This window comes from Polypterus senegalus, unplaced genomic scaffold (assembly GCF_016835505.1).
Source record: "Polypterus senegalus isolate Bchr_013 unplaced genomic scaffold, ASM1683550v1 scaffold_5912, whole genome shotgun sequence".
Lineage (NCBI taxonomy): Eukaryota > Metazoa > Chordata > Cladistia > Polypteriformes > Polypteridae > Polypterus > Polypterus senegalus.
In genome coordinates this window covers 26,828-44,241 of record NW_024382931.1, presented here as the reverse complement: position 1 = coordinate 44,241, position 17,414 = coordinate 26,828, and the positions used below count along the sequence as shown (strand labels likewise).

Here is a 17,414-nt window from a genome sequence, read left to right as displayed (position 1 = left end):
TACAATTTTCTTTCCATATAAAAATGAAGGCTGAAAACATTAAAAACGAATTCCATCCAGATTGTGAGCTGTAGAAAAAATGATAATGGTAATGAACTTGGTATCTGAATATATTGAAGAAAAACCTGCATTCTGAATATACACAAACAACCGGCGGCTTCCAGTTTTGAGCACCTCCGGAGAAAACGTACACACCCCTTGAATAAAATATACACAGGTTGGGGTCCTGGCCATTGCAAAAGTACCTTTTCCACGCATGTTAAATGAAAGTAATAGATAACCGAATTTGGAATGTATTTAGGAAAAGAGAAAACAGCGTAGGAAATGCCTAAAAAAATACCAGGAAAAAATACTTGAGTTTTTCAGACATGAATGAATAGCGTGAGCACTTTGTTTTCTCACTAAATAGATATGTGGAATTTTTCCTGCCAACACTTACGAGACACTTCCACTCGTACATCCACAGGAGGTTGACTACAGCTAAAAATCCATAAAATGAAGATTTTAAAAAGTACACATTTCATTTGCCTTAGATTACAACCAAGATGCTTTCTGCATGGTCTACAGAGAAGCCAACGTGAGTGAGTGATTTATGCCAGAACTGCTTTCAATTGAGATTGTTTTTTTCTTCATGCATTTCATTTTGAATGCGGAGTATGGAATGTAACGATTTACAAAAAACGTTTCTGCCTCGTTGCTGTCTGAAATTTGAATTAAGACAAGTGCTTTCTGCACGCTGTGAGCGCTCGAAAAAATGCATATCAGTCCCTAAGCCGGCTTGAGCAAATTCCAATCAGTGCAGAAGTTTAATTTGAGTTTTCAGAGGACGGCGTTCGAAAGATACGCACATTCATAGAGCTATTATTTTAGCCTTTGACTTTGGAGTGCTCCAGTGGCGCAACCGGTTAGCGCGCGGTACTTATAGGACAGTGTCTGTGTGTAATGCCGAGGTTGTGAGTTCGAACCTCACCTGGAGCAGCTTGTCTAAGGCCAGCATGTCTTCTGCTGGTTTTATAAATTCCTGTGGACTGAGGATTTCGCTTGATGATGATGAAGCACACTCTCTGAAGGTTTTCTGGTTTTCTGCCGCTTCTTCTCTAAACTTTGCTTTCACTTTTATTATATGCGTAATGCTCATTTTGTGATTACTCTCTCGCAAAGTACCTTCAGACACAAAAGTACTGTCGACTGCTCGCTCAAACGTGCCATTTCTGCTGAGGGCGCAGGTGTTCTTTGCAAACGCTGGCACCGCAAGCACTGCACAGTATACCCAGAGAAGCGGATTGTGTGGATGCGTCGCAAGACTAGGTAAGCGTAGCCAGCACGAGATATTGTCCGGAAGGAAATGAGGCTCGCTAAAGTTGCGACTCTGGTGGGACTCGAACCCACAACCTTTGAATCACTGTTCAGTGAAGACTAGAAGTCCAACGCGCTATCCATTGCGCCACAGAGCCAGCGGCGCTAAACGCATCGTGCATTGCAGAAATGCAAAGTAGGACCCATTTTTCCTACGAGGGCTAAAATGCAGAATATGTTGATAAGTTTCACAGAGTTGGTTTGCCGATATTTCCATCAGTGACAATCTCCAGTGTATTTCAATGAAACGGGCTTCAACGTCGATCTTCCTTCAGACTTCCGCATAGAAAGAGACACAGAGGAAGGGAATGGAAGCTTTTAACAAGGAGAATATTAAATGTCATTTTAATACTTGAATTTGAGCTTGTGTTTTGAGTGTAAATGACACAATGAGCAAGAAAACATTTCCAGAAGTTACTACAATTTTCTTTCCATATAAAAATGAAGGCTGAAAACATTAAAAACGAATTCCATCCAGATTGTGAGCTGTAGAAAAAATGATAATGGTAATGAACTTGGTATCTGAATATATTGAAGAAAAACCTGCATTCTGAATATACACAAACAACCGGCGGCTTCCAGTTTTGAGCACCTCCGGAGAAAACGTACACACCCATGAATATAAATTTACACAGGTTGGGGTCCTGGCCATTGCAAAAGTACCTTTTCCACGCATGTTAAATGAAAGTAATAGATAACCGAATTTGGAATGTATTTAGGAAAAGAGAAAACAGCGTAGGAAATGCCTAAAAAATACCAGGAAAAATACTTGAGTTTTTCAGACATGAATGAATAGCGTGAGCACTTTGTTTTCTCACTAAATAGATATGTGGAATTTTTCCTGCCAACACTTACGAGACACTTCCACTCGTACATCCACAGGAGGTTGACTACAGCTAAAAATCCATAAAATGAAGATTTTAAAAAGTACACATTTCATTTGCCTTAGATTACAACCAAGATGCTTTCTGCATGGTCTACAGAGAAGCCAACGTGAGTGAGTGATTTATGCCAGAACTGCTTTCAATTGAGATTGTTTTTTTCTTCATGCATTTCATTTTGAATGCGGAGTATGGAATGTAACGATTTACAAAAAACGTTTCTGCCTCGTTGCTGTCTGAAATTTGAATTAAGACAAGTGCTTTCTGCACGCTGTGAGCGCTCGAAAAAATGCATATCAGTCCCTAAGCCGGCTTGAGCAAATTCCAATCAGTGCAGAAGTTTAATTTGAGTTTTCAGAGGACGGCGTTCGAAAGATACGCACATTCATAGAGCTATTATTTTAGCCTTTGACTTTGGAGTGCTCCAGTGGCGCAACCGGTTAGCGCGGTACTTATAGGACAGTGTCTGTGTGTAATGCCGAGGTTGTGAGTTCGAACCTCACCTGGAGCAGCTTGTCTAAGGCCAGCATGTCTTCTGCTGGTTTTATAAATTCCTGTGGACTGAGGATTTCGCTTGATGATGATGAAGCACACTCTCTGAAGGTTTTCTGGTTTTCTGCCGCTTCTTCTCTAAACTTTGCTTTCACTTTTATTATATGCGTAATGCTCATTTTGTGATTACTCTCGCAAAGTACCTTCAGACACAAAAGTACTGTCGACTGCTCGCTCAAACGTGCCATTTCTGCTGAGGGCGCAGGTGTTCTTTGCAAACGCTGGCACCGCAAGCACTGCACAGTATACCCAGAGAAGCGGATTGTGTGGATGCGTCGCAAGACTAGGTAAGCGTAGCCAGCACGAGATATTGTCCGGAAGGAAATGAGGCTCGCTAAAGTTGCGACTCTGGTGGGACTCGAACCCACAACCTTTGAATCACTGTTCAGTGAAGACTAGAAGTCCAACGCGCTATCCATTGCGCCACAGAGCCAGCGGCGCTAAACGCATCGTGCATTGCAGAAATGCAAAGTAGGACCCATTTTTCCTACGAGGGCTAAAATGCAGAATATGTTGATAAGTTTCACAGAGTTGGTTTGCCGATATTTCCATCAGTGACAATCTCCAGTGTATTTCAATGAAACGGGCTTCAACGTCGATCTTCCTTCAGACTTCCGCATAGAAAGAGACACAGAGGAAGGGAATGGAAGCTTTTAACAAGGAGAATATTAAATGTCATTTTAATACTTGAATTTGAGCTTGTGTTTTGAGTGTAAATGACACAATGAGCAAGAAAACATTTCCAGAAGTTACTACAATTTTCTTTCCATATAAAAATGAAGGCTGAAAACATTAAAAACGAATTCCATCCAGATTGTGAGCTGTAGAAAAAATGATAATGGTAATGAACTTGGTATCTGAATATATTGAAGAAAAACCTGCATTCTGAATATACACAAACAACCGGCGGCTTCCAGTTTTGAGCACCTCCGGAGAAAACGTACACACCCCTTGAATAAAATATACACAGGTTGGGGTCCTGGCCATTGCAAAAGTACCTTTTCCATGCATGTTAAATGAAAGTAATAGATAACCGAATTTGGAATGTATTTAGGAAAAGAGAAAACAGCGTAGGAAATGCCTAAAAAAATACCAGGAAAAATACTTGAGTTTTTCAGACATGAATGAATAGCGTGAGCACTTTGTTTTCTCACTAAATAGATATGTGGAATTTTTCCTGCCAACACTTACGAGACACTTCCACTCGTACATCCACAGGAGGTTGACTACAGCTAAAAATCCATAAAATGAAGATTTTAAAAAGTACACATTTCATTTGCCTTAGATTACAACCAAGATGCTTTCTGCATGGTCTACAGAGAAGCCAACGTGAGTGAGTGATTTATGCCAGAACTGCTTTCAATTGAGATTGTTTTTTTCTTCATGCATTTCATTTTGAATGCGGAGTATGGAATGTAACGATTTACAAAAAACGTTTCTGCCTCGTTGCTGTCTGAAATTTGAATTAAGACAAGTGCTTTCTGCACGCTGTGAGCGCTCGAAAAAATGCATATCAGTCCCTAAGCCGGCTTGAGCAAATTCCAATCAGTGCAGAAGTTTAATTTGAGTTTTCAGAGGACGGCGTTCGAAAGATACGCACATTCATAGAGCTATTATTTTAGCCTTTGACTTTGGAGTGCTCCAGTGGCGCAACCGGTTAGTGCGCGGTACTTATAGGACAGTGTCTGTGTGTAATGCCGAGGTTGTGAGTTCGAACCTCACCTGGAGCAGCTTGTCTAAGGCCAGCATGTCTTCTGCTGGTTTTATAAATTCCTGTGGACTGAGGATTTCGCTTGATGATGATGAAGCACACTCTCTGAAGGTTTTCTGGTTTTCTGCCGCTTCTTCTCTAAACTTTGCTTTCACTTTTATTATATGCGTAATGCTCATTTTGTGATTACTCTCTCGCAAAGTACCTTCAGACACAAAAGTACTGTCGACTGCTCGCTCAAACGTGCCATTTCTGCTGAGGGCGCAGGTGTTCTTTGCAAACGCTGGCACCGCAAGCACTGCACAGTATACCCAGAGAAGCGGATTGTGTGGATGCGTCGCAAGACTAGGTAAGCGTAGCCAGCACGAGATATTGTCCGGAAGGAAATGAGGCTCGCTAAAGTTGCGACTCTGGTGGGACTCGAACCCACAACCTTTGAATCACTGTTCAGTGAAGACTAGAAGTCCAACGCGCTATCCATTGCGCCACAGAGCCAGCGGCGCTAAACGCATCGTGCATTGCAGAAATGCAAAGTAGGACCCATTTTTCCTACGAGGGCTAAAATGCAGAATATGTTGATAAGTTTCACAGAGTTGGTTTGCCGATATTTCCATCAGTGACAATCTCCAGTGTATTTCAATGAAACGGGCTTCAACGTCGATCTTCCTTCAGACTTCCGCATAGAAAGAGACACAGAGGAAGGGAATGGAAGCTTTTAACAAGGAGAATATTAAATGTCATTTTAATACTTGAATTTGAGCTTGTGTTTTGAGTGTAAATGACACAATGAGCAAGAAAACATTTCCAGAAGTTACTACAATTTTCTTTCCATATAAAAAATGAAGGCTGAAAACATTAAAACGAATTCCATCCAGATTGTGAGCTGTAGAAAAAATGATAATGGTAATGAACTTGGTATCTGAATATATTGAAGAAAAACCTGCATTCTGAATATACACAAACAACCGGCGGCTTCCAGTTTTGAGCACCTCCGGAGAAAACGTACACACCCCTTGAATAAAATATACACAGGTTGGGGTCCTGGCCATTGCAAAAGTACCTTTTCCACGCATGTTAAATGAAAGTAATAGATAACCGAATTTGGAATGTATTTAGGAAAAGAGAAAACAGCGTAGGAAATGCCTAAAAAAATACCAGGAAAAAATACTTGAGTTTTTCAGACATGAATGAATAGCGTGAGCACTTTGTTTTCTCACTAAATAGATATGTGGAATTTTTCCTGCCAACACTTACGAGACACTTCCACTCGTACATCCACAGGAGGTTGACTACAGCTAAAAATCCATAAAATGAAGATTTTAAAAAGTACACATTTCATTTGCCTTAGATTACAACCAAGATGCTTTCTGCATGGTCTACAGAGAAGCCAACGTGAGTGAGTGATTTATGCCAGAACTGCTTTCAATTGAGATTGTTTTTTTCTTCATGCATTTCATTTTGAATGCGGAGTATGGAATGTAACGATTTACAAAAAACGTTTCTGCCTCGTTGCTGTCTGAAATTTGAATTAAGACAAGTGCTTTCTGCACGCTGTGAGCGCTCGAAAAAATGCATATCAGTCCCTAAGCCGGCTTGAGCAAATTCCAATCAGTGCAGAAGTTTAATTTGAGTTTTCAGAGGACGGCGTTCGAAAGATACGCACATTCATAGAGCTATTATTTTAGCCTTTGACTTTGGAGTGCTCCAGTGGCGCAACCGGTTAGCGCGGTACTTATAGGACAGTGTCTGTGTGTAATGCCGAGGTTGTGAGTTCGAACCTCACCTGGAGCAGCTTGTCTAAGGCCAGCATGTCTTCTGCTGGTTTTATAAATTCCTGTGGACTGAGGATTTCGCTTGATGATGATGAAGCACACTCTCTGAAGGTTTTCTGGTTTTCTGCCGCTTCTTCTCTAAACTTTGCTTTCACTTTTATTATATGCGTAATGCTCATTTTGTGATTACTCTCTCGCAAAGTACCTTCAGACACAAAAGTACTGTCGACTGCTCGCTCAAACGTGCCATTTCTGCTGAGGGCGCAGGTGTTCTTTGCAAACGCTGGCACCGCAAGCACTGCACAGTATACCCAGAGAAGCGGATTGTGTGGATGCGTCGCAAGACTAGGTAAGCGTAGCCAGCACGAGATATTGTCCGGAAGGAAATGAGGCTCGCTAAAGTTGCGACTCTGGTGGGACTCGAACCCACAACCTTTGAATCACTGTTCAGTGAAGACTAGAAGTCCAACGCGCTATCCATTGCGCCACAGAGCCAGCGGCGCTAAACGCATCGTGCATTGCAGAAATGCAAAGTAGGACCCATTTTTCCTACGAGGGCTAAAATGCAGAATATGTTGATAAGTTTCACAGAGTTGGTTTGCCGATATTTCCATCAGTGACAATCTCCAGTGTATTTCAATGAAACGGGCTTCAACGTCGATCTTCCTTCAGACTTCCGCATAGAAAGAGACACAGAGGAAGGGAATGGAAGCTTTTAACAAGGAGAATATTAAATGTCATTTTAATACTTGAATTTGAGCTTGTGTTTTGAGTGTAAATGACACAATGAGCAAGAAAACATTTCCAGAAGTTACTACAATTTTCTTTCCATATAAAAATGAAGGCTGAAAACATTAAAACGAATTCCATCCAGATTGTGAGCTGTAGAAAAAATGATAATGGTAATGAACTTGGTATCTGAATATATTGAAGAAAAACCTGCATTCTGAATATACACAAACAACCGGCGGCTTCCAGTTTTGAGCACCTCCGGAGAAAACGTACACACCCCTTGAATAAAATATACACAGGTTGGGGTCCTGGCCATTGCAAAAGTACCTTTTCCATGCATGTTAAATGAAAGTAATAGATAACCGAATTTGGAATGTATTTAGGAAAAGAAAACAGCGTAGGAAATGCCTAAAAAATACCAGGAAAAATACTTGAGTTTTTCAGACATGAATGAATAGCGTGAGCACTTTGTTTTCTCACTAAATAGATATGTGGAATTTTTCCTGCCAACACTTACGAGACACTTCCACTCGTACATCCACAGGAGGTTGACTACAGCTAAAAATCCATAAAATGAAGATTTTAAAAAGTACACATTTCATTTGCCTTAGATTACAACCAAGATGCTTTCTGCATGGTCTACAGAGAAGCCAACGTGAGTGAGTGATTTATGCCAGAACTGCTTTCAATTGAGATTGTTTTTTTCTTCATGCATTTCATTTTGAATGCGGAGTATGGAATGTAACGATTTACAAAAAACGTTTCTGCCTCGTTGCTGTCTGAAATTTGAATTAAGACAAGTGCTTTCTGCGCTGTGAGCTCGAAAAAATGCATATCAGTCCCTAAGCCGGCTTGAGCAAATTCCAATCAGTGCAGAAGTTTAATTTGAGTTTTCAGAGGACGGCGTTCGAAAGATACGCACATTCATAGAGCTATTATTTTAGCCTTTGACTTTGGAGTGCTCCAGTGGCGCAACCGGTTAGCGCGGTACTTATAGGACAGTGTCTGTGTGTAATGCCGAGGTTGTGAGTTCGAACCTCACCTGGAGCAGCTTGTCTAAGGCCAGCATGTCTTCTGCTGGTTTTATAAATTCCTGTGGACTGAGGATTTCGCTTGATGATGATGAAGCACACTCTCTGAAGGTTTTCTGGTTTTCTGCCGCTTCTTCTCTAAACTTTGCTTTCACTTTTATTATATGCGTAATGCTCATTTTGTGATTACTCTCTCGCAAAGTACCTTCAGACACAAAAGTACTGTCGACTGCTCGCTCAAACGTGCCATTTCTGCTGAGGGCGCAGGTGTTCTTTGCAAACGCTGGCACCGCAAGCACTGCACAGTATACCCAGAGAAGCGGATTGTGTGGATGCGTCGCAAGACTAGGTAAGCGTAGCCAGCACGAGATATTGTCCGGAAGGAAATGAGGCTCGCTAAAGTTGCGACTCTGGTGGGACTCGAACCCACAACCTTTGAATCACTGTTCAGTGAAGACTAGAAGTCCAACGCGCTATCCATTGCGCCACAGAGCCAGCGGCGCTAAACGCATCGTGCATTGCAGAAATGCAAAGTAGGACCCATTTTTCCTACGAGGGCTAAAATGCAGAATATGTTGATAAGTTTCACAGAGTTGGTTTGCCGATATTTCCATCAGTGACAATCTCCAGTGTATTTCAATGAAACGGGCTTCAACGTCGATCTTCCTTCAGACTTCCGCATAGAAAGAGACACAGAGGAAGGGAATGGAAGCTTTTAACAAGGAGAATATTAAATGTCATTTTAATACTTGAATTTGAGCTTGTGTTTTGAGTGTAAATGACACAATGAGCAAGAAAACATTTCCAGAAGTTACTACAATTTTCTTTCCATATAAAAATGAAGGCTGAAAACATTAAAAACGAATTCCATCCAGATTGTGAGCTGTAGAAAAAATGATAATGGTAATGAACTTGGTATCTGAATATATTGAAGAAAAACCTGCATTCTGAATATACACAAACAACCGGCGGCTTCCAGTTTTGAGCACCTCCGGAGAAAACGTACACACCCCTTGAATAAAATATACACAGGTTGGGGTCCTGGCCATTGCAAAAGTACCTTTTCCATGCATGTTAAATGAAAGTAATAGATAACCGAATTTGGAATGTATTTAGGAAAAGAGAAAACAGCGTAGGAAATGCCTAAAAAAATACCAGGAAAAATACTTGAGTTTTTCAGACATGAATGAATAGCGTGAGCACTTTGTTTTCTCACTAAATAGATATGTGGAATTTTTCCTGCCAACACTTACGAGACACTTCCACTCGTACATCCACAGGAGGTTGACTACAGCTAAAAATCCATAAAATGAAGATTTTAAAAAGTACACATTTCATTTGCCTTAGATTACAACCAAGATGCTTTCTGCATGGTCTACAGAGAAGCCAACGTGAGTGAGTGATTTATGCCAGAACTGCTTTCAATTGAGATTGTTTTTTTCTTCATGCATTTCATTTTGAATGCGGAGTATGGAATGTAACGATTTACAAAAAACGTTTCTGCCTCGTTGCTGTCTGAAATTTGAATTAAGACAAGTGCTTTCTGCACGCTGTGAGCGCTCGAAAAAATGCATATCAGTCCCTAAGCCGGCTTGAGCAAATTCCAATCAGTGCAGAAGTTTAATTTGAGTTTTCAGAGGACGGCGTTCGAAAGATACGCACATTCATAGAGCTATTATTTTAGCCTTTGACTTTGGAGTGCTCCAGTGGCGCAACCGGTTAGCGCGGTACTTATAGGACAGTGTCTGTGTGTAATGCCGAGGTTGTGAGTTCGAACCTCACCTGGAGCAGCTTGTCTAAGGCCAGCATGTCTTCTGCTGGTTTTATAAATTCCTGTGGACTGAGGATTTCGCTTGATGATGATGAAGCACACTCTCTGAAGGTTTTCTGGTTTTCTGCCGCTTCTTCTCTAAACTTTGCTTTCACTTTTATTATATGCGTAATGCTCATTTTGTGATTACTCTCTCAAAGTACCTTCAGACACAAAAGTACTGTCGACTGCTCGCTCAAACGTGCCATTTCTGCTGAGGGCGCAGGTGTTCTTTGCAAACGCTGGCACCGCAAGCACTGCACAGTATACCCAGAGAAGCGGATTGTGTGGATGCGTCGCAAGACTAGGTAAGCGTAGCCAGCACGAGATATTGTCCGGAAGGAAATGAGGCTCGCTAAAGTTGCGACTCTGGTGGGACTCGAACCCACAACCTTTGAATCACTGTTCAGTGAAGACTAGAAGTCCAACGCGCTATCCATTGCGCCACAGAGCCAGCGGCGCTAAACGCATCGTGCATTGCAGAAATGCAAAGTAGGACCCATTTTTCCTACGAGGGCTAAAATGCAGAATATGTTGATAAGTTTCACAGAGTTGGTTTGCCGATATTTCCATCAGTGACAATCTCCAGTGTATTTCAATGAAACGGGCTTCAACGTCGATCTTCCTTCAGACTTCCGCATAGAAAGAGACACAGAGGAAGGGAATGGAAGCTTTTAACAAGGAGAATATTAAATGTCATTTTAATACTTGAATTTGAGCTTGTGTTTTGAGTGTAAATGACACAATGAGCAAGAAAACATTTCCAGAAGTTACTACAATTTTCTTTCCATATAAAAATGAAGGCTGAAAACATTAAAACGAATTCCATCCAGATTGTGAGCTGTAGAAAAAATGATAATGGTAATGAACTTGGTATCTGAATATATTGAAGAAAAACCTGCATTCTGAATATACACAAACAACCGGCGGCTTCCAGTTTTGAGCACCTCCGGAGAAAACGTACACACCCCTTGAATAAAATATACACAGGTTGGGGTCCTGGCCATTGCAAAAGTACCTTTTCCATGCATGTTAAATGAAAGTAATAGATAACCGAATTTGGAATGTATTTAGGAAAAGAGAAAACAGCGTAGGAAATGCCTAAAAAAATACCAGGAAAAATACTTGAGTTTTTCAGACATGAATGAATAGCGTGAGCACTTTGTTTTCTCACTAAATAGATATGTGGAATTTTTCCTGCCAACACTTACGAGACACTTCCACTCGTACATCCACAGGAGGTTGACTACAGCTAAAAATCCATAAAATGAAGATTTTAAAAAGTACACATTTCATTTGCCTTAGATTACAACCAAGATGCTTTCTGCATGGTCTACAGAGAAGCCAACGTGAGTGAGTGATTTATGCCAGAACTGCTTTCAATTGAGATTGTTTTTTTCTTCATGCATTTCATTTTGAATGCGGAGTATGGAATGTAACGATTTACAAAAAACGTTTCTGCCTCGTTGCTGTCTGAAATTTGAATTAAGACAAGTGCTTTCTGCACGCTGTGAGCTCGAAAAATGCATATCAGTCCCTAAGCCGGCTTGAGCAAATTCCAATCAGTGCAGAAGTTTAATTTGAGTTTTCAGAGGACGGCGTTCGAAAGATACGCACATTCATAGAGCTATTATTTTAGCCTTTGACTTTGGAGTGCTCCAGTGGCGCAACCGGTTAGCGCGGTACTTATAGGACAGTGTCTGTGTGTAATGCCGAGGTTGTGAGTTCGAACCTCACCTGGAGCAGCTTGTCTAAGGCCAGCATGTCTTCTGCTGGTTTTATAAATTCCTGTGGACTGAGGATTTCGCTTGATGATGATGAAGCACACTCTCTGAAGGTTTTCTGGTTTTCTGCCGCTTCTTCTCTAAACTTTGCTTTCACTTTTATTATATGCGTAATGCTCATTTTGTGATTACTCTCTCAAAGTACCTTCAGACACAAAAGTACTGTCGACTGCTCGCTCAAACGTGCCATTTCTGCTGAGGGCGCAGGTGTTCTTTGCAAACGCTGGCACCGCAAGCACTGCACAGTATACCCAGAGAAGCGGATTGTGTGGATGCGTCGCAAGACTAGGTAAGCGTAGCCAGCACGAGATATTGTCCGGAAGGAAATGAGGCTCGCTAAAGTTGCGACTCTGGTGGGACTCGAACCCACAACCTTTGAATCACTGTTCAGTGAAGACTAGAAGTCCAACGCGCTATCCATTGCGCCACAGAGCCAGCGGCGCTAAACGCATCGTGCATTGCAGAAATGCAAAGTAGGACCCATTTTTCCTACGAGGGCTAAAATGCAGAATATGTTGATAAGTTTCACAGAGTTGGTTTGCCGATATTTCCATCAGTGACAATCTCCAGTGTATTTCAATGAAACGGGCTTCAACGTCGATCTTCCTTCAGACTTCCGCATAGAAAGAGACACAGAGGAAGGGAATGGAAGCTTTTAACAAGGAGAATATTAAATGTCATTTTAATACTTGAATTTGAGCTTGTGTTTTGAGTGTAAATGACACAATGAGCAAGAAAACATTTCCAGAAGTTACTACAATTTTCTTTCCATATAAAAATGAAGGCTGAAAACATTAAAACGAATTCCATCCAGATTGTGAGCTGTAGAAAAAATGATAATGGTAATGAACTTGGTATCTGAATATATTGAAGAAAAACCTGCATTCTGAATATACACAAACAACCGGCGGCTTCCAGTTTTGAGCACCTCCGGAGAAAACGTACACACCCCTTGAATAAAATATACACAGGTTGGGGTCCTGGCCATTGCAAAAGTACCTTTTCCATGCATGTTAAATGAAAGTAATAGATAACCGAATTTGGAATGTATTTAGGAAAAGAGAAAACAGCGTAGGAAATGCCTAAAAAATACCAGGAAAAATACTTGAGTTTTTCAGACATGAATGAATAGCGTGAGCACTTTGTTTTCTCACTAAATAGATATGTGGAATTTTTCCTGCCAACACTTACGAGACACTTCCACTCGTACATCCACAGGAGGTTGACTACAGCTAAAAATCCATAAAATGAAGATTTTAAAAAGTACACATTTCATTTGCCTTAGATTACAACCAAGATGCTTTCTGCATGGTCTACAGAGAAGCCAACGTGAGTGAGTGATTTATGCCAGAACTGCTTTCAATTGAGATTGTTTTTTCTTCATGCATTTCATTTTGAATGCGGAGTATGGAATGTAACGATTTACAAAAAACGTTTCTGCCTCGTTGCTGTCTGAAATTTGAATTAAGACAAGTGCTTTCTGCACGCTGTGAGCTCGAAAAAATGCATATCAGTCCCTAAGCCGGCTTGAGCAAATTCCAATCAGTGCAGAAGTTTAATTTGAGTTTTCAGAGGACGGCGTTCGAAAGATACGCACATTCATAGAGCTATTATTTTAGCCTTTGACTTTGGAGTGCTCCAGTGGCGCAACCGGTTAGCGCGGTACTTATAGGACAGTGTCTGTGTGTAATGCCGAGGTTGTGAGTTCGAACCTCACCTGGAGCAGCTTGTCTAAGGCCAGCATGTCTTCTGCTGGTTTTATAAATTCCTGTGGACTGAGGATTTCGCTTGATGATGATGAAGCACACTCTCTGAAGGTTTTCTGGTTTTCTGCCGCTTCTTCTCTAAACTTTGCTTTCACTTTTATTATATGCGTAATGCTCATTTTGTGATTACTCTCTCGCAAAGTACCTTCAGACACAAAAGTACTGTCGACTGCTCGCTCAAACGTGCCATTTCTGCTGAGGGCGCAGGTGTTCTTTGCAAACGCTGGCACCGCAAGCACTGCACAGTATACCCAGAGAAGCGGATTGTGTGGATGCGTCGCAAGACTAGGTAAGCGTAGCCAGCACGAGATATTGTCCGGAAGGAAATGAGGCTCGCTAAAGTTGCGACTCTGGTGGGACTCGAACCCACAACCTTTGAATCACTGTTCAGTGAAGACTAGAAGTCCAACGCGCTATCCATTGCGCCACAGAGCCAGCGGCGCTAAACGCATCGTGCATTGCAGAAATGCAAAGTAGGACCCATTTTTCCTACGAGGGCTAAAATGCAGAATATGTTGATAAGTTTCACAGAGTTGGTTTGCCGATATTTCCATCAGTGACAATCTCCAGTGTATTTCAATGAAACGGGCTTCAACGTCGATCTTCCTTCAGACTTCCGCATAGAAAGAGACACAGAGGAAGGGAATGGAAGCTTTTAACAAGGAGAATATTAAATGTCATTTTAATACTTGAATTTGAGCTTGTGTTTTGAGTGTAAATGACACAATGAGCAAGAAAACATTTCCAGAAGTTACTACAATTTTCTTTCCATATAAAAATGAAGGCTGAAAACATTAAAACGAATTCCATCCAGATTGTGAGCTGTAGAAAAAATGATAATGGTAATGAACTTGGTATCTGAATATATTGAAGAAAAACCTGCATTCTGAATATACACAAACAACCGGCGGCTTCCAGTTTTGAGCACCTCCGGAGAAAACGTACACACCCCTTGAATAAAATATACACAGGTTGGGGTCCTGGCCATTGCAAAAGTACCTTTTCCATGCATGTTAAATGAAAGTAATAGATAACCGAATTTGGAATGTATTTAGGAAAAGAGAAAACAGCGTAGGAAATGCCTAAAAAAATACCAGGAAAAATACTTGAGTTTTTCAGACATGAATGAATAGCGTGAGCACTTTGTTTTCTCACTAAATAGATATGTGGAATTTTTCCTGCCAACACTTACGAGACACTTCCACTCGTACATCCACAGGAGGTTGACTACAGCTAAAAATCCATAAAATGAAGATTTTAAAAAGTACACATTTCATTTGCCTTAGATTACAACCAAGATGCTTTCTGCATGGTCTACAGAGAAGCCAACGTGAGTGAGTGATTTATGCCAGAACTGCTTTCAATTGAGATTGTTTTTTTCTTCATGCATTTCATTTTGAATGCGGAGTATGGAATGTAACGATTTACAAAAAACGTTTCTGCCTCGTTGCTGTCTGAAATTTGAATTAAGACAAGTGCTTTCTGCACGCTGTGAGCTCGAAAAATGCATATCAGTCCCTAAGCCGGCTTGAGCAAATTCCAATCAGTGCAGAAGTTTAATTTGAGTTTTCAGAGGACGGCGTTCGAAAGATACGCACATTCATAGAGCTATTATTTTAGCCTTTGACTTTGGAGTGCTCCAGTGGCGCAACCGGTTAGCGCGGTACTTATAGGACAGTGTCTGTGTGTAATGCCGAGGTTGTGAGTTCGAACCTCACCTGGAGCAGCTTGTCTAAGGCCAGCATGTCTTCTGCTGGTTTTATAAATTCCTGTGGACTGAGGATTTCGCTTGATGATGATGAAGCACACTCTCTGAAGGTTTTCTGGTTTTCTGCCGCTTCTTCTCTAAACTTTGCTTTCACTTTTATTATATGCGTAATGCTCATTTTGTGATTACTCTCTCGCAAAGTACCTTCAGACACAAAAGTACTGTCGACTGCTCGCTCAAACGTGCCATTTCTGCTGAGGGCGCAGGTGTTCTTTGCAAACGCTGGCACCGCAAGCACTGCACAGTATACCCAGAGAAGCGGATTGTGTGGATGCGTCGCAAGACTAGGTAAGCGTAGCCAGCACGAGATATTGTCCGGAAGGAAATGAGGCTCGCTAAAGTTGCGACTCTGGTGGGACTCGAACCCACAACCTTTGAATCACTGTTCAGTGAAGACTAGAAGTCCAACGCGCTATCCATTGCGCCACAGAGCCAGCGGCGCTAAACGCATCGTGCATTGCAGAAATGCAAAGTAGGACCCATTTTTCCTACGAGGGCTAAAATGCAGAATATGTTGATAAGTTTCACAGAGTTGGTTTGCCGATATTTCCATCAGTGACAATCTCCAGTGTATTTCAATGAAACGGGCTTCAACGTCGATCTTCCTTCAGACTTCCGCATAGAAAGAGACACAGAGGAAGGGAATGGAAGCTTTTAACAAGGAGAATATTAAATGTCATTTTAATACTTGAATTTGAGCTTGTGTTTTGAGTGTAAATGACACAATGAGCAAGAAAACATTTCCAGAAGTTACTACAATTTTCTTTCCATATAAAAATGAAGGCTGAAAACATTAAAACGAATTCCATCCAGATTGTGAGCTGTAGAAAAAATGATAATGGTAATGAACTTGGTATCTGAATATATTGAAGAAAAACCTGCATTCTGAATATACACAAACAACCGGCGGCTTCCAGTTTTGAGCACCTCCGGAGAAAACGTACACACCCCTTGAATAAAATATACACAGGTTGGGGTCCTGGCCATTGCAAAAGTACCTTTTCCATGCATGTTAAATGAAAGTAATAGATAACCGAATTTGGAATGTATTTAGGAAAAGAGAAAACAGCGTAGGAAATGCCTAAAAAATACCAGGAAAAATACTTGAGTTTTTCAGACATGAATGAATAGCGTGAGCACTTTGTTTTCTCACTAAATAGATATGTGGAATTTTTCCTGCCAACACTTACGAGACACTTCCACTCGTACATCCACAGGAGGTTGACTACAGCTAAAAATCCATAAAATGAAGATTTTAAAAAGTACACATTTCATTTGCCTTAGATTACAACCAAGATGCTTTCTGCATGGTCTACAGAGAAGCCAACGTGAGTGAGTGATTTATGCCAGAACTGCTTTCAATTGAGATTGTTTTTTCTTCATGCATTTCATTTTGAATGCGGAGTATGGAATGTAACGATTTACAAAAAACGTTTCTGCCTCGTTGCTGTCTGAAATTTGAATTAAGACAAGTGCTTTCTGCACGCTGTGAGCTCAAAAAATGCATATCAGTCCCTAAGCCGGCTTGAGCAAATTCCAATCAGTGCAGAAGTTTAATTTGAGTTTTCAGAGGACGGCGTTCGAAAGATACGCACATTCATAGAGCTATTATTTTAGCCTTTGACTTTGGAGTGCTCCAGTGGCGCAACCGGTTAGCGCGCGGTACTTATAGGACAGTGTCTGTGTGTAATGCCGAGGTTGTGAGTTCGAACCTCACCTGGAGCAGCTTGTCTAAGGCCAGCATGTCTTCTGCTGGTTTTATAAATTCCTGTGGACTGAGGATTTCGCTTGATGATGATGAAGCACACTCTCTGAAGGTTTTCTGGTTTTCTGCCGCTTCTTCTCTAAACTTTGCTTTCACTTTTATTATATGCGTAATGCTCATTTTGTGATTACTCTCTCGCAAAGTACCTTCAGACACAAAAGTACTGTCGACTGCTCGCTCAAACGTGCCATTTCTGCTGAGGGCGCAGGTGTTCTTTGCAAACGCTGGCACCGCAAGCACTGCACAGTATACCCAGAGAAGCGGATTGTGTGGATGCGTCGCAAGACTAGGTAAGCGTAGCCAGCACGAGATATTGTCCGGAAGGAAATGAGGCTCGCTAAAGTTGCGACTCTGGTGGGACTCGAACCCACAACCTTTGAATCACTGTTCAGTGAAGACTAGAAGTCCAACGCGCTATCCATTGCGCCACAGAGCCAGCGGCGCTAAACGCATCGTGCATTGCAGAAATGCAAAGTAGGACCCATT

General features: G+C 41.4%; 20 non-coding genes across 20 annotated transcripts; 10 read left to right on the top strand and 10 right to left on the bottom strand.

The window, feature by feature from the left end:
- Positions 1 to 886: 886 nt before the first annotated feature.
- On the top strand, positions 887 to 978 carry trnai-uau. Its single transcript is given in 2 exon segments — positions 887 to 924; positions 943 to 978. It is a non-coding gene; the product is annotated as a tRNA-Ile (tRNA).
- A 386-nt stretch (positions 979 to 1,364) lies between these two features.
- Positions 1,365 to 1,454, bottom strand: trnar-ucu. Its single transcript is given in 2 exon segments — positions 1,365 to 1,400; positions 1,418 to 1,454. It is a non-coding gene; the product is annotated as a tRNA-Arg (tRNA).
- A 1,204-nt stretch (positions 1,455 to 2,658) lies between these two features.
- Positions 2,659 to 2,748, top strand: trnai-uau. The gene is given in 2 exon segments: positions 2,659 to 2,694; positions 2,713 to 2,748. It is a non-coding gene; the product is annotated as a tRNA-Ile (tRNA).
- A 384-nt stretch (positions 2,749 to 3,132) lies between these two features.
- On the bottom strand, positions 3,133 to 3,222 carry trnar-ucu. Its single transcript is given in 2 exon segments — positions 3,133 to 3,168; positions 3,186 to 3,222. It is a non-coding gene; the product is annotated as a tRNA-Arg (tRNA).
- A 1,205-nt stretch (positions 3,223 to 4,427) lies between these two features.
- trnai-uau lies at positions 4,428 to 4,519 on the top strand. Its single transcript is given in 2 exon segments — positions 4,428 to 4,465; positions 4,484 to 4,519. It is a non-coding gene; the product is annotated as a tRNA-Ile (tRNA).
- Positions 4,520 to 4,905: 386 nt separating this feature from the next.
- Positions 4,906 to 4,995, bottom strand: trnar-ucu. Its single transcript is given in 2 exon segments — positions 4,906 to 4,941; positions 4,959 to 4,995. It is a non-coding gene; the product is annotated as a tRNA-Arg (tRNA).
- Positions 4,996 to 6,201: 1,206 nt separating this feature from the next.
- Positions 6,202 to 6,291, top strand: trnai-uau. The gene is given in 2 exon segments: positions 6,202 to 6,237; positions 6,256 to 6,291. It is a non-coding gene; the product is annotated as a tRNA-Ile (tRNA).
- Positions 6,292 to 6,677: 386 nt separating this feature from the next.
- Positions 6,678 to 6,767, bottom strand: trnar-ucu. The gene is given in 2 exon segments: positions 6,678 to 6,713; positions 6,731 to 6,767. It is a non-coding gene; the product is annotated as a tRNA-Arg (tRNA).
- Positions 6,768 to 7,964: 1,197 nt separating this feature from the next.
- Positions 7,965 to 8,054, top strand: trnai-uau. The gene is given in 2 exon segments: positions 7,965 to 8,000; positions 8,019 to 8,054. It is a non-coding gene; the product is annotated as a tRNA-Ile (tRNA).
- A 386-nt stretch (positions 8,055 to 8,440) lies between these two features.
- trnar-ucu lies at positions 8,441 to 8,530 on the bottom strand. The gene is given in 2 exon segments: positions 8,441 to 8,476; positions 8,494 to 8,530. It is a non-coding gene; the product is annotated as a tRNA-Arg (tRNA).
- A 1,205-nt stretch (positions 8,531 to 9,735) lies between these two features.
- Positions 9,736 to 9,825, top strand: trnai-uau. The gene is given in 2 exon segments: positions 9,736 to 9,771; positions 9,790 to 9,825. It is a non-coding gene; the product is annotated as a tRNA-Ile (tRNA).
- A 384-nt stretch (positions 9,826 to 10,209) lies between these two features.
- Positions 10,210 to 10,299, bottom strand: trnar-ucu. The gene is given in 2 exon segments: positions 10,210 to 10,245; positions 10,263 to 10,299. It is a non-coding gene; the product is annotated as a tRNA-Arg (tRNA).
- Positions 10,300 to 11,500: 1,201 nt separating this feature from the next.
- On the top strand, positions 11,501 to 11,590 carry trnai-uau. The gene is given in 2 exon segments: positions 11,501 to 11,536; positions 11,555 to 11,590. It is a non-coding gene; the product is annotated as a tRNA-Ile (tRNA).
- A 384-nt stretch (positions 11,591 to 11,974) lies between these two features.
- trnar-ucu lies at positions 11,975 to 12,064 on the bottom strand. The gene is given in 2 exon segments: positions 11,975 to 12,010; positions 12,028 to 12,064. It is a non-coding gene; the product is annotated as a tRNA-Arg (tRNA).
- A 1,200-nt stretch (positions 12,065 to 13,264) lies between these two features.
- Positions 13,265 to 13,354, top strand: trnai-uau. Its single transcript is given in 2 exon segments — positions 13,265 to 13,300; positions 13,319 to 13,354. It is a non-coding gene; the product is annotated as a tRNA-Ile (tRNA).
- A 386-nt stretch (positions 13,355 to 13,740) lies between these two features.
- On the bottom strand, positions 13,741 to 13,830 carry trnar-ucu. Its single transcript is given in 2 exon segments — positions 13,741 to 13,776; positions 13,794 to 13,830. It is a non-coding gene; the product is annotated as a tRNA-Arg (tRNA).
- A 1,201-nt stretch (positions 13,831 to 15,031) lies between these two features.
- Positions 15,032 to 15,121, top strand: trnai-uau. The gene is given in 2 exon segments: positions 15,032 to 15,067; positions 15,086 to 15,121. It is a non-coding gene; the product is annotated as a tRNA-Ile (tRNA).
- Positions 15,122 to 15,507: 386 nt separating this feature from the next.
- Positions 15,508 to 15,597, bottom strand: trnar-ucu. Its single transcript is given in 2 exon segments — positions 15,508 to 15,543; positions 15,561 to 15,597. It is a non-coding gene; the product is annotated as a tRNA-Arg (tRNA).
- A 1,199-nt stretch (positions 15,598 to 16,796) lies between these two features.
- trnai-uau lies at positions 16,797 to 16,888 on the top strand. Its single transcript is given in 2 exon segments — positions 16,797 to 16,834; positions 16,853 to 16,888. It is a non-coding gene; the product is annotated as a tRNA-Ile (tRNA).
- A 386-nt stretch (positions 16,889 to 17,274) lies between these two features.
- trnar-ucu lies at positions 17,275 to 17,364 on the bottom strand. Its single transcript is given in 2 exon segments — positions 17,275 to 17,310; positions 17,328 to 17,364. It is a non-coding gene; the product is annotated as a tRNA-Arg (tRNA).
- Between the last annotated feature and the right edge of the window lie 50 nt (positions 17,365 to 17,414).